This window comes from Syngnathus leptorhynchus, chromosome 5, assembly GCF_054491065.1.
Source record: "Syngnathus leptorhynchus isolate UIUO chromosome 5, UIUO_Slep, whole genome shotgun sequence".
NCBI classification, from domain to species: Eukaryota; Metazoa; Chordata; class Actinopteri; order Syngnathiformes; family Syngnathidae; genus Syngnathus; species Syngnathus leptorhynchus.
The window spans coordinates 4,538,522-4,553,119 of record NC_141199.1 but is presented as its reverse complement, the minus strand read 5'-3'; the positions used below and the strand labels follow the sequence as shown (position 1 = coordinate 4,553,119).

Below are 14,598 nucleotides of genomic sequence, written 5' to 3'. Positions count from 1 at the left end.
CTGTAGGAGGGGCCAAAGGGGTCGGATGCAAAGTGAGCTGGGCGGCGGCCAAAGAACGGGACCTTGGCGGTCCGAGCCCCGGCTGCAGAGGCTGGCTCTCGGGACATGGAATGTCACCTCTCTGGCTGGAAAGGAGCCCGAGCTTGTGTGTGATGCGGAAAAGTTCCGACTAGACATAGTCGGACTTGGCTCCACAAATAGTTTGGGCTCTGGTACAAGCCCTCTAGAGAGGGGCCGGACTCTCTTCCACTCTGGAGTTGCCCACGGTGAGAGGCGTCGAGCAGGTGTGGGCATACTTATTGCCCCCCGGCTGGGCGCCTGCACATTGGGGTTCACCCCGGTGAGCGAGAGGGTAGCCTCCCTCCGCCTTCGGGTGGGGGGACGGGTCCTGACTGTTGTTTGTGTCTATAAACCAAACGGCAGCTCAGAGTACCCGCCCTTCTTGGGGTCCCTCGAGGAAGTGCTGGAGAGTGCTCCTTCTGGGGACTCCATCGTTCTACTGGGTGACTTCAATGCTCACGTGGGCAATGACAGTGAGAGCTGGAAGGGCGTGATTGGGAGGAACGCCCCCCCTCGATCTGAACCCGAGCGGTGTTCTATTGTTGGACTTCTGTGCTCGACACGGATTTTCTATAATGAGCACCATGTTCAAACATAAGGGTGTTCATGTGTGCACTTGGCAGTAGGACACCTTAGGCCGCATTTCGATGATCAACTTTGTAGTTATGTCATCGGATTTGCGGCCGCATGTTTTGGACACTTGGGTGAAGAGAGGGGCGGAGCTGTCAACTGATCACCACCTGGTGGTGGGTTGGCTCAGATGGTGGGGGAATATGCCGGTCCGACCTGGCAGACCCAAACGCTCTGTAAGGGTCTGCTGGGAACCTCTGGCAGAATCCCCTGTCAGGAAGAGCTTCAACTACCACCTCCGGCAGAGCTTTTCCCACTTCCGGGGGGAGGCGGGGGACATTGAGTCCGAGTGGACCATGTTCTGCGGCTCCATTGTTGAGGCAGCCGACCGAAGCTGTGGCCGTAAGGTCATTGTTGCTTGTCATGGCGGCAATTCCCGGACCAGCTGGTGGACACCGGCGGTAAGGGATGCCGTCAAGATGAAGGAGGAGTCCTATCGGGCCGTTTTGGCCTGCGGGACTCCAGAGGCAGCTGACAGGTACTGGATGGCCAAGCGGAACGCGGCTACAGCGGTTGCTGAGGTAAGAACCCGGGCGTGGGAGGAGTTTGGCGAGGCCGTGGAGAATGACTTCTGGACGGCTTTGAGGAAATTCTGGTCCACCATCCGGCATCTCAGGAGGAGGAAGCAATGCACGGTCAACACTGTTTGCACTGGAGATGGCGTGCTGCTGACCTCGACTCGGGACGTCTTGAGTCGGTGGGGAGATTACTTCAAGACCTCCTCAATTCCACCAACACGCCTTCCATTGTGGAAGCAGGGCCTGGAGACTCTGAGGCGGACTCTCCAATCTCTGGGGTCGAAGTCACTGAGGTTGTTAAAAAAACTCCTCGGTGGCAGGGCCCCGGGGGTGGATGAGATCCGCCCGGAGTTCTTAAAGGCTGAGCACCTCCAAATCCGAGTCCATGGTCCTCGGTCGGAAAAGGGTGGAATGCCCTCTCTGGATCAGGGATGAGATCCTGCCCCATGTGGAGGAGTTCACGTTTCTTGGGGTCTTGTTCACGAGTGAGAGCAGGATGGAGCGCGAGATCGACAGGCGGATCGGTGCAGCGTCGGCAGTAATGCGGACTCTACCGGTCCGTCGTGGTGAAGAGAGAGCTGAACCAAATGACAAAGCTCTCGATTTACTGGTCGATCTATGCTCCTACCCTCACCTATAGTCACGAGCTATGGGTCGTAACCGAAAAAATGAGATCCAGGATACCAGCGGCCGAAATGAGTTTCCCCCGCAGGGTGTCCGGGCTCTCCCTTAGAGATAGGGTGAGAAGCTTGGTCATCCGGGAGAGACTCGGAGTAGAGCCGCTGCTCCCCCACGTTGAGAGGAGCCAGATGAGGTGGCTGGGGCATCTCATCAGGATGCCTCCTGGACGCCTTCCTGGGGAGGTGTTCCGGGCATGTCCCACTGGTAGGAGACCCCGGGGACAACCCAGGACGCGCTGGAGAGACCGTCTTTTGGCTGGCCTGGGAACGCCTTGGGATCCCCCGGGATGAGCAGGATGAGGTGGCTGGGGAGAGAGAAGTCTGGGAGTCCTTCCCAAAGCTGCTGCCCCCGCAACCCGACCCCGGATAAGCGGAAGAAGATGGATGGATGGACCTTCTGAAAGTGTTTCGGGATAGCAGGTTGCCAACTAGAAACTTGTAAAAGTATTTCCAGAAAGTAACCTTTTCCAAAAGGTCATAAATAAGGGAGGAACAAATTCCATGTGGGATGCAATGGGAGTGTGGGAGTGGGGAATCACATTTGGTTCATATGTCAATTGACAGGAATGCACAATCAGTTTTAAACTTTGAATGTACGCAGAAAGTTTTTTTTATGGGAATATATGAATATGATCGACCCTTGTCAGGTACAAAATAATATACATTGTTGACATCACAGTAGGTCCATGCTTGCTTTACAGTTCTGAGGTCCGGAGTTTGAGTCTCAAATACAGATTTCCAATGTAGAGTATGTCTGCATGTTCTCGCTGTGCTTTCTGTTCTGTATGGGTGGTCCAGCTTCCTCCGAAATTCCAAAACATACATGTTAGACCAGACTTGGGCAAAATCCTGCCCTTTGTGCGTCTCTGTCCGGCCCGCATGAGGCCCATCATGAATTACATTTGATTACAACTTGATTTTAAAAGAAATCAGTGTCGTCTGTGCAATACAACTGTGCTGCTTTTATTTTGAAAGGCGTCGCGCTTCCGTGTAGCGTACGTGTATCTGAGCTATCTCGTCGCGCCCCCTGTCAGTACACGGGCTTGCCCAGGGAAGCAAATGATCCCACCAGTAGACTAAACAACGCCTGAGAGCCAAGTCAAAGTATCCTAGTCACAGTCCCAAAGCCGACAGCAAACGGCCTCAAGAGCACCTCGCGGTAAGACCTGCTCTTCGAATACTACAACTACCGTATTTTTCGGACTATATGTCACTCCGGAGTATAAGTCGCACCAGCAAAAAAATGCACAATAAAATTAAAGAAAAAAAAAGTTGCACCAGAGTACAAGTCGCACTTTTAGTCTGAGGAGAGGGAATCTTTTACAACCTAAGGTGCGCACCACCCTGAAAAGCATGTGCATATCTGTCAATAGGGTAAAGCTATGGAATAAGTTACCTGTAACGATCGAAGAAAGTAAACACATTGCGCAATTCAAAAAACACAATTTTACACTAGAAAATTATAGTATTTGAAATCTTTTGCTTGTCTGTTTTCAGGTATGTAGTCTAAATCTTACTTATTTATTTTTCTTTCCAGAATATTATTGTATAAACTGCTTTCATTTCCAAAATTACCTTCCTCCGATAAATTAAGTTACTTTATTTTGAAAAAATAATTAGCAACCCTGTTAAGAATTCTGATGTATAAAAGGGTAGGGAAAAAAAAGCAATAGCTTCTCCCTTCTTCTTTTTTGAACATGTTGATTTGTTTGCCTTATTGGCATGGCATGAAATTATGTGAAAATGTGAAAAAGTGATCTTGTGTTTGGTCGATTTTATGTTCAGAAATAAAGTTCAACTTCAAATTCATCGATCGTCCTTTATGTAAGCAATGCCGCGTATGCGCCGCATATGCGCCGCGCCGCTGATGTCGTACTCGGAAGTTGCCTTTCTAATTATTCCAGACCCATATATAACAATATATAAAGTATATTTCAAATAACTATCATATTACAACATTATCAAACCATCTGTGTCACTCTAAATCATTAAATCCATAGATCAAATTCCTCGTCCTTTATGTCAACAACGCCGCGCGTCCGCCGCACAGATCTAGTATATAACTATATTGTAGCGTTGACAAAGTACCAGGAAAGACGTGGGTTTAAATACCAAAAATATTATCAAACCATCTGTGTCACTCCAAATCATTAAATCCATCGATCAAATTCCTTGTCCTTTATGTAAACAACGCCGTGCCGATCTAGTACCGTAATTTTCGGACTATTAGTCGCTCCGGAGTTTAAGTCGCACCACCCATAAAATGCACAATGACGTGAAAAAAAACATATATAAGTCGCTCCGGAGTATAAGTCGCACTTTTGGGGCAAATGTATTTGTCAAAATCCAACACCAAAAACAGACACGAACCAGCAACAACAGGCTAAACGATACGGTATGCTAACGAGACACAAACAAGAGGCTGAGAACGGGCCTAACGTAACATTCAGTTATTCAAATGATTATTACATAAATAACACGTTTATCAAACCATCTGTGTCACTCCAAATCATAAAATACATCGATTGTGTAAACAATGCCGCGTACGCGCGCCGCCGGACTCGTGATTTGCATGTCTAATTATTCCACAGACCCATATAACGATATATAAAGTATATTTCAAATAACTATCATATAGCAACAATATTACCAAACCATCTGTCACTCCAAATCATAAAATACATCGATCATCGATCGTGAAAACAATGCCGCGTACGCGCGCCGTCGGACTCGTGATTTGCATGTCTAATTATTCCACAGACCCATATAACGATATACAAAGTATATTTCAAATAACTATCATATAGCAACAATATTACCAAACCATCTGTCACCCCAAATCATAAAATCCATCGATCATTGATCGTGTAAACAATGCCGCGTACGCGCGCCGTCGGACTCGTGATTTGCATGTCTAATTATTCCACAGACCCATATAACGATATATAAAGTATATTTCAAATAACTATCATATAGCAACAATATTACCAAACCATCTGTCACTCCAAATCATAAAATACATCTATCATCGATTGTGTAAACAATGTCGCGTACGCGCGCCGTCGTCATCTTTGTCATACCATGATCGAATCCTTTGTCTTTTATGTAAACAACCGCCGCGTGGCATCGCTGGCGTCACTTGCAGTTCAAATTACAGTGATCCCTTGCTACATCGCGGTTTGTTTATCACGGTTTCACTACATCGCGGATTTTTGAATTTTAAAATGTGTGAAAAATTCACATTTAAGTCGCTCCTGAGTATAAGTCGCCCCCCCACCTAAACTATGAAAAGAAAAACGCGACTTATTGTCTGAAAATTACGGTAAATGTCGAAAGGCCTTTCTGCAGCCAAGTAAAGCCTTATTGAAGTCCTTGCCTTCCAATACTCGATCGACGTTGTCTGCCTACAAGAGACTAACATTGGCACAGAGGAAGCAGCCTGCTTCACCATCAAAGGCTTTGACCTACTGTGCTACGCGCCACATGCCAAACATGGACGGGCCACTTATGTGCGCTCTGACATAGATGAAGCAAACCACTTGACAAAAACACATTTCTCTGACACCGTAACTATCGGTGGTTTCAATATTGTCAATGTGTACAAGCCCTCTAGTGCCAACTGGGATCTGTGGGTCCTACACACACTACCTCACCCTGCCATCTAGGTGGGAGATTTCAACAGCCATCACTCTGACTGGTGATATCCAGCAGCGGATAGCGATGGAGAGGCACTGTCAGACTGGGCATATAGAAATGACCATGCTCTGATACATGATCCCAAACAAAGAGGAACCTTCCACTCCGCCAGGTGGAAGAAAAATTACTCTCCTGACCTGTATTGGGTCAGCTCTTTGAATGGAATGCCCTATCCTGCTCAGATCCTCATCCATGACGACTTTCCACACAGTCAACACCGCCCTTTGCTTGTACACGTTGGCCGACAGCTCCCAGTCATAAACAGCCCAAGGAAGATGCGTTGGAACTTCCGCAATGCCTACTGGAAGAAATACAGTGAAACTTTGGGTAGGAGTGTTGTCACCATCCCACTCCACACCATCACTGTAGATCAGGGGTCACCAACCTTTCTTAAAACCGAGAGCTACTTCCTGGGTACTGATTAAGGCAAATGGCTACCAGTTTGACACACACTTCTGAAATAGCCAATTCACTCAATTTAGTGAGTGAGGCCTATATAATAGTGAGGACAATAATAACACATAACTATGTGTTATTATTGTCATTTCCAGTTCACATGTAAGTGTGATTTTAACAAGAATAGCAAAAATACAGTCAAACCTCGGTTTCCGACCACAATCCGTTCGAGAAGCAAATCGGTCGAATTCCAAATCTATTTTTCCCTTTACAAATAATCAAAAAAAATTTAGTCCGTTCCAAGATTAAAAAAAAAAAACTCATTTTTTTAAAGCATTTTTTCATTTGCGCATTTTTGTCCGATTGCGCAATTACAGCGCACCGCCAAACGCGCAACCGTAGCGCGTCGCCCACCGTGCAACTGCACCGCGCTGGTCGCATTATTGTGACAGAACCGTCGCTGAAATTTAGAAAATATTTTTAAAGTCCTGATGTACTTTCCAGAATTTAATAATAATAATAATAATAAATTATATTTATAACGCACTTTATATTTGGAGGAATCTCAAAGTGCTACATGGCAAGTAAAAACAAGAATAAAAAGCAAGGACAAGTATAAAACAACTGGACGACAACCAGGATATAAAAACAGGAATTACAGAAATGCCAAAGTAAAGAGGTGAGTTTTAAGTCCGGTTTTGAAAGAGTCAGTGGATTGGGGTGCTCTTAGGTGGTCGGGGAGGGAGTTCCGCAGTGTGGGGGCTGCATGGCAGAAGGCCCGGTCGGCCATGGTGCGCAGCTTGGTGTTGGGGACATGGAGAAGGTGAGAATTGGATGAGCGGAGGCTTCGGGTGGCAGATTTGGGGGCAAGGAGTTCTTTGAGGTATGGGGGAGAATGTCGGAGGATGCACTGGTGAGTGAGGAGGGCGATCTTATAATTTATTCGAAATTTGATGGGGAGCCAGTGCAGAGAACGGAGGATGGGTGTGATGTGGTCGCTTTTCCGCACCCTCATCAGGATCCTAGCAGCGCAGTTTTGGATGTACTGGAGCCTCTGGAGGCTCTTGCTAGGGATCCCGATGAGGAGTGCGTTACAGTAATCTAGCCTGGAGGAGACAAGGCGTGGACAAGTTTCTCAGCATCTGTCAGGGTAAGTGTGGGGCGGAGTTTGGAAATGTTCCTGAGGTGGAAGAAGGAGGTTTTGCAGATGTGTTTTATGTGTGACTCTAGGTTGAGTTGAGAGTCCAGTATCACACCCAGGTCGGTGACAGTGGCTGAGAGGGGGATTGTGTGACCGGCGAATGAGATGCTTGTGATTGGGCAGGTATGGATCTGATGGGGAGTGCCAAATAACATGGCTTGGGTTTTATCGCTGTTGACTTGTAGGAAGCTGAGATTCATCCACGCCTTTATCTCCTCCAGACACAGTGAGAGGATGGATGAGGGAGATGGATGAGGCTGGGTTGCAGAGGGTGGGGGGTTGAGTTTGAGGTATAGCTGCGTGTCGTCCGCGTAACAATGATATGAGATGCCGAACTTCCTGATTATATTGCCAAGGAGTAGCATGTAGAAAATGAAGAGGGTAGGACCGAGTACAGATCCCTGGGGGACACCGGAGGTGACTGTGTGTGTGTGTCTGATTTTTTCCCTCCCAGGGAAACGTACTCGGTTCGGTTCGAGAGGTAGGACTGAAGCCAGGTTAGAGTAGTGCCAGAGAATCCAGTGGAGTGAAGTTGGTTAAGGATGATGTTGTGGTGGACAGTGTCAAATGCAGCGGACAGATTCAACAAAATGAGGAGTGACGAGGAGCCTGCATCGGCAGCCATGAGAAGGTCGTTGGTGACCCTAACAAGGGCTGTTTCGATGCTGTGGCCAGAGCGAAAACCGGATTGAAATTTCTCAGCGATGTTAGAGATGTTCCGACTCTAACTTACTGTGCAAGAACAACACAGGAGACAGTATGCCCTTTGAACACTTGCACGTGGAGAATTTGTTCGTCATTGTAGATACAACAATGTCCGAACAAATTCTGCAAGTGGAGAATCTGTTCGTTGCTGTTGACACAGCACTGTCCGAACAAAGTCTGCCGCTGCACCCATGCAAGAGAGTATTTATTGAGAAAAGAAGGGTGGGGGTGACAATTTACATGTGTGGTGGCCAAGGTGGGGGTTGAAACACCTGGCCTCTGATCACATCATAGCGGGGGATGTTTTACGATGTTGAGTAGACAAAACAACTTTGATTGCGTCTTCTACAATTGGTCAATCAGTGCAAAGGCTTAGCACTTTGTTCTACTCCTTTGTTAAGACAGGACAAGCTTAGGTCAATCACCACTGATTACATTCCAACATAATATGATCAACCTAATCTAGGTCAATCACCACTGATTACATTCCAACATAATATGATCAACCTAATCTATTCAACCCTAACAAGCGATGTTATTGCGGGTGAGATGGGCGTGAAGTTGGGCAGCTACCACTTTTACCAGAACCTTGGAGAGAAATGGGAGGTTTGATATTGGCCTGTAGTTGGCAAGGTTGTCCGGGTCAAGCGAGGGTTTTTTGAGCAGGGGGGTAATAATGGCTGTCTTCAATGCAGGGGGTACAGAGCCAGACTGGAGTGAGAGGTTGATGACATTGGTTATTAGGGGACTGATGGCTGAGCTTTGATGTTTAGTGAGGGCTGTGGGGAAAGGGTCCAGGGCACATGTGGAGGGTTTCATCTTTTTGATGATGTCCTCTACCTCCGACTGCAAGATAGGGGAGAAACAGCGGAGAGGCTGGACTGACCCAGATGGAAGGAAGGGGAGTAGAGGTGAAGTGAAGGGGCCAGAAGAGGAGAGGAACTGGGTGCGGATGTTGTCAACCTTAGCGGTAAAGAAGGTCATAAAGGTATTGCACACTACCTCTGAGGATTCCGTTGGAGTGGTGGGTTGGGGTTTGAGAAAGTGGTTGATGGTTGAAAATAGCTGTATTGAGTTTCCAGGGGTATTGTTTATGATGTTGGAGTAGAACTGGGCACGTGCAATCCCAAGGACTTTTGAGTAGGCCTTCTGATGTTCTTTATAGGCCTGTTTGTGCACGGTCAGACCTGAGGCATTGAGACGACGCTCCAGGATGCGTCCAGTTGACTTCATCAGCCGCAGCTCACTGGTGTACCAGGGGGCTGAGCGTGAAAAAGTCACTGTTTTGTTTTTTATGGGGGCGTGGATACCTAGAAGTTTGGCCAAAGAGTTATTGTAATGGTCCACTGCCTTGCTGACTGATGGAAAGGTCGCGGAGGAGGAGGAGAGAAGCAGGAGGTCCTGTGCTAAAGTGTCATGGTTGATGTATTTGAAATTTCCGAAAGAGATTTGCCGCTTGGGTTTGGAGAGGGGGCGTGGGAAAGGCAGTTCCATTTGAATAAGTTTGTGGTCAGACACACCAACCTCGTGAACTTGTAGGTTGCTTATGGCCGATGAGGAAATGACAAGGTCAAGTGTATGCCCTTTGTCATGGGTGGGGACATTTACATGTTGAGTGAGGTTTAAACAGTCCAATAGTTGCAACAGGTCAGAGGCAGGGGGGCGGGAGGGGGTGTCGACATGGATGTTAACATCACCTAATATGATTAAATTAGAAGAAGTGGAGGTACAGAGGGTAGTGAGTAGATCGTATAGTTCTGGAATGAAAGCGGAGTTTGGTTTAGGAGGGCGGTAAATAAGTAAAACTGTGACAGGATATGGAGGTTTACATTTAAATGCAAGGGATTCGAATGAGGAGTGATCAGGTAGAGGGAGGGGGGGACAGCTTTAGATCAAGACGATGGAATACAGCAAGGCCACCGCCACGGCCAGTGCTGCGGGGTTTAGTTATGTATTTATAACCAGAGGGACAGGCTTCATTGAGGAATTGATAGACATCCGGTGGTTGCCAGGTCTCAGTCAGGCACATTATGTCTAAGCCTTTGTCCAGGATGAGGTTGTGAATAAATGATGATTTATGGGTGAGTGCTTGGATGTTGAGGAGATCCATTTTGATTGTGGATGTGGGGCTGCGTTCAGGTAGGGGGCGAAGAAGAGAGAAATCCACTCCACGTCTTCTGTGCCACATGAAGTGCAGTCCACTGTGTGTTGGAGTGAAATCCAGTTCGTTTTGTCCTGGCCACCCCGGGGCTGCTCCGTGTTGAAGTCTGTTCCGTGCCAGAGAGATATCCATTCCGTGTTTTCCCGGCAACCCGGTGTCTGTCTTAAGTCGGAGCCCGCTCCGTGTAAGAGTGGACTCCACACCATGTTTCTCAGGCCACCTGGAGTACTGCAGCCCCGCTTGGTTGCTACAATAAGATCCAAGTGTGCCGGGTCTCTGTTGACGTGTTGGACATGTGACGGGATATCGGGCGGTGGAGGAGCAGATGGATGGAATAGCGTTATGGGCAGGTTGGGAGAAAACAAAGTTACGATGGGTACTTCTGTGGATGTAACGAGGTCTGCAGAGAAGTCCGAGTTCTTTGATGACTGAGACACACCCTGGAATGGTGTGATTACTCAGCTCCAGCAAGCGAGGGATGGAGTAAGTTAATATAGTGCCGGTTGGAGAAAGCTGAACTTGCGTGTTAGCCATTTGCTAGGCTAATGGCTAAAAAAATAAATAAATAAAACACTAAAAATAAACTAATTCTGGTGGAGAATTAAATAAAACACTAAAAACACTAAAAATAAACTAATTCTGGTGGAGGAGCGGTGAACAATCAGCGCCAGCGTCCTCTCCTCAGATTGCGAAGAATTAAGGATGCTATTCTGGTAGTTTGCCCTGAAGCAAAACAACCTGTACGCTTGCAGACCTCAATGAAAGGTTGCAATCCCCCACTTTTTTGTCCCAAGACAGACACCAAAGATGCGTCGAATCTCATTATGCAGCAAGACTTATTGCGGGCAGACCACGAGCGGCAAAAGTTGCAAACTTGAACAAAGTCGCTAAAAAATGGAATAACCTTGCAATTTAAGTGGACCTAAGTGCGCAGGGAGCGTAATTTTTTCCCGATCGCGCAACTGCACCGCACCGCCGAACGCGCAACCGTAGCGTGTCGCCGACCGCGCAACTGCACCGCGCTGGTCGCATTATTGTGACAGAGCCGTCGCTGAAATTTAGAAATTATTTTTAAAGTCCTGATGTACTTTCCAAAATTTAAGTGGACCTCAGTGCGCAAGGAGCCTAATTTGGTCCAAAAGCGCAACCGCAGCGCGCTGGGCGCTCACTGTCACATTGCTTTAAGAGCATCTTTGTGTTTTAGGATGGCTTTACTTCCCCATTTGCTTTCTTTGAAGGCATGATTAGGGTTTAATACAATCCTTAAAGTAACGAAAATACAATAATTACGGACTCAGTTGGCATCCGGGCTGCGCGGTCGGGTTTTCTCGGGTCCTCCCGGCTCATCTCGCGTGGTTCGACCTCCGAATTTTGTTCAACAACTGAAGCAAAGAAATCTTGAAATTTTTGTTCAAATTCTGATTTGTTCGAGAACCGGGACGTTCGGAAACCGAGGTTTGACTGTAAAATAAATAGATGCAGCTCACTGACAAGTGCCGCTATTTGAGCTATTTAGAACAGTCCTGCGGGCGACTCATGCGGTCCTCACGGGCGACCAAAGACCACAAACTGCCAGCCAGCTAATGTCCAATCTCCCTACTCAGCGTTCCTTTCAAGTTCAAGTTATTTCAAAAATTCAAAAACTTTCAAAATCTTGGAACGAATAATTCTACAATGTATTTTGCCAGGAGTAGAGGAACTTTGTGTGGATCAGGCAGGTTTTCGCAAGGACCGCAGCTCAGGAGAACAAGTACTGGCCCCATCCACCTTCATCGAAAATGGTTTCGAGAGCAGACTGAAGACAGGGACTGTGTTTTTCGATCTCACAGCCGCCTATGATACTGTCTGGCACAAAGGCCTCCAACTCAAACTCACAAAAGCGCTCCCTGCCTGGGCAAAGGCAATAATACAAACTCTGCTGACAAACAGAAGGTTCAGAGTTCACCTCGGTCAGAATACGAGTGCATGGAGAAGGCAGACAAACAGGCTGCCACAAGGCTCAGTTCTAGCTCCAACATCGTTCATTCTCTACACAAATGACCTACCCACCACCAAATCCCGGAAATTCATCTATGCAGATGACATCTGTCTGGCATTTCAAGCACCAGACTTTGATCAACTGAAACGGGTGCTCACAGAAGATCTTGCCAAACTGGACCAGTTCTGCAAAACCTGGTGCCTAAAGCCAAGCCCAGCAAAAACTGTATGTAGTGTATTTCATCTCCATAATGCAAAAGCCGCCAGAGAACTAAACATCGACCTGGGTGGACTTAAGCTGAACCACGCCTCCAACCCAACCTACTTGGAGTGACCCTCGACCGGACCTTATCTTTCAAGGAACACCTAAAAGGGACGGCGGCCAAAGTTATATCAAGGAACATTCTGCTCTGCAAACTCGCTAGTGTAAAATTGGGGGCAGGAGCCTCCACACTTCGCACCTCAGCACTTGCCCTTGCATACTCTGCAGCTGAATATTGTGCCCCTGTCTGTTCAACACAGACCATGTGGACACTCAGGTCAACACAACCATGAGGATCAAGATCACTGCCCACTTCAAGGACAGCAGGGATGCTCGGGGCCTGTGGCGAGCCATACAGACCATCACGAACTACAAGCCCGCGGCGCGGAGCTGTGAGGGCGACGTCCCTCTGCTCAACGAACTGAACCGCTTCTTTGCTCACTTCGACACTCAGAACGACACTTGCCCGCTGAAGACCCCTTCCCCTCCGGACGACAGCCCCTGTGCCTCTCTGCCGTTAGCGTGAGGAGGGCGCTTGCTGCTATCAACACCCGTAAGGCGGCGGGCCCGGACAACATCCCGGGACGGGCGCTGAAGGACTGCGCTGAGGAGCTGATGGATGTCTTCACGGACATCTTTAACATTTCCCTGCAGCAGGCCATCGTCCCGTCATGCTTCAAGGCTGCCATCATCATACCTGTGCCAAAAAATCCTGCTCCTTCCTGCTTCAATGACTACCGCCCTGTCGCACTGACCCCCATCGTCATGAAGTGCTTTGAGCGGCTTGTCTTGGCGCACGTCAGATCTGTTCTTCCCCCCACCGTTGACCCCTTCCAGTTTGCCTTCCGACCCAATTGGTCCTCTGAGGATGCCGTCTGCTCTGCCGTCCACTCTGCCCTCACTCACCTGGAGAACAGGGACTCGTATGTGAGATTGCTGTTTGTGGACTTCAGTTCGGCATTCAACACCATTGTTCCACAGCGTCTCATTTGCAAGCTCGACAAGCTGGGTCTCAATACTTCCCTTTGTAACTGGCTACTGGACTTCCTCTGTCAGACGCCTCAAGTAGTCCGTGTGGGCGACAATGTCTCCGGCAGCATCACGCTGAGCACGGGGGCCCCTCAAGGCTGCGTGCTCAATCCGCTGCTCTTCACCCTGCTGACGCATGACTGCACTGCGACCTACAGCAGCAACCGCGTGCTGAGATATGCCTACGACACGACTGTGGAGGGTCTGATCACCGGTGGCGACGAGACTCACTACAGATCGGAGGTCGACCTTTTGGCCGCATGGTGCAGGGACAACAACCTTCTGCTGAATGTCAACAAGACCAAAGAGATTATCATTGACTTCCGGAAGGGTCACACCCACCACCTGCCGCTGACCGTCGACGGAGCTGTGGTGGAGAGAATGAGCAGCACCAGATTCCTGGGGGTGCACATCAGTGAGGACCTCTCCTGGACCACCAATGCTGCGTCGCTGGCGAAGAAAGCTCAGCGCCGCCTGTACTTTCTGCGGAAACTCAGGCGAGCAAGTGCTCCTGCCATCATGACCACATTCTACCGTGGCACCATTGAGAGCGTCCTCTCCAGTTGTATCGCTGTGTGGGGTGGTGGCTGCTCTGAGTAAAACATGAAGGCCCTGCAGCGCATAGTGACCACTGCAAGTAAAATCATCGGGGCTCCACTCCCCTCCCTGAAGGAAGTTTACGCCTCCCGTCTCACCCGCAAAGCGGCCGCGATTGTGTGTGATGTGAGTCACCCCGCTCACTCTTTGTTTGTACTTCTGCCCTCTAGGAAGAGATACAGATGCCTGCGCTCCCGCACCACCAGACTCAGAGACAGCTTCGTTCTTCAAGCTGTCCGATTCCTGAATTCCCTCCCCCCTCCACCCTCTGCTACATGACGTCCTGTTCTTTTGCGCTATGGTCTGGCTGTCTGCTATTATCACGCTTGCTCCGTTTTGCTGCTCTTATTTGTCTGTTTATTTATTTATTGTTTATTTATTTGAGTTAGTTGCTTCTTACTCATTCATTGCTCTTGTCTGTTCGTTTTTACTCTTTGTGCTATTTGATTGTATGTGATGTGTACTGTGTCTAGTCACTGTGGGACGGTGGGAAACGTAATTTCGATCTCTTTGTGTGTCTTAACGTGAAGAAATTGACAATAAAGCGGACTTTGACTTTGAAGGCATACAGGCAATTACAGACTACAACTCACCCTCCCCCCCGGTGGGTGAAGTTGATGCTGACTTTCTAAATGGACTAAATAATTTCTTTGGGAGGTTCGAGGCTCTAAACAGCACTCCAGCAG

The 14,598-nt window shown here is 48.3% G+C and overlaps 1 protein-coding gene across 2 annotated transcripts in view; it reads right to left on the bottom strand.

The window, feature by feature from the left end:
• sorcs1 (sortilin-related VPS10 domain containing receptor 1) overlaps positions 1-14,598 on the bottom strand; it is a 176,824-nt gene that overhangs the window by 94,791 nt on the left and 67,435 nt on the right. The window lies entirely within an intron of this gene.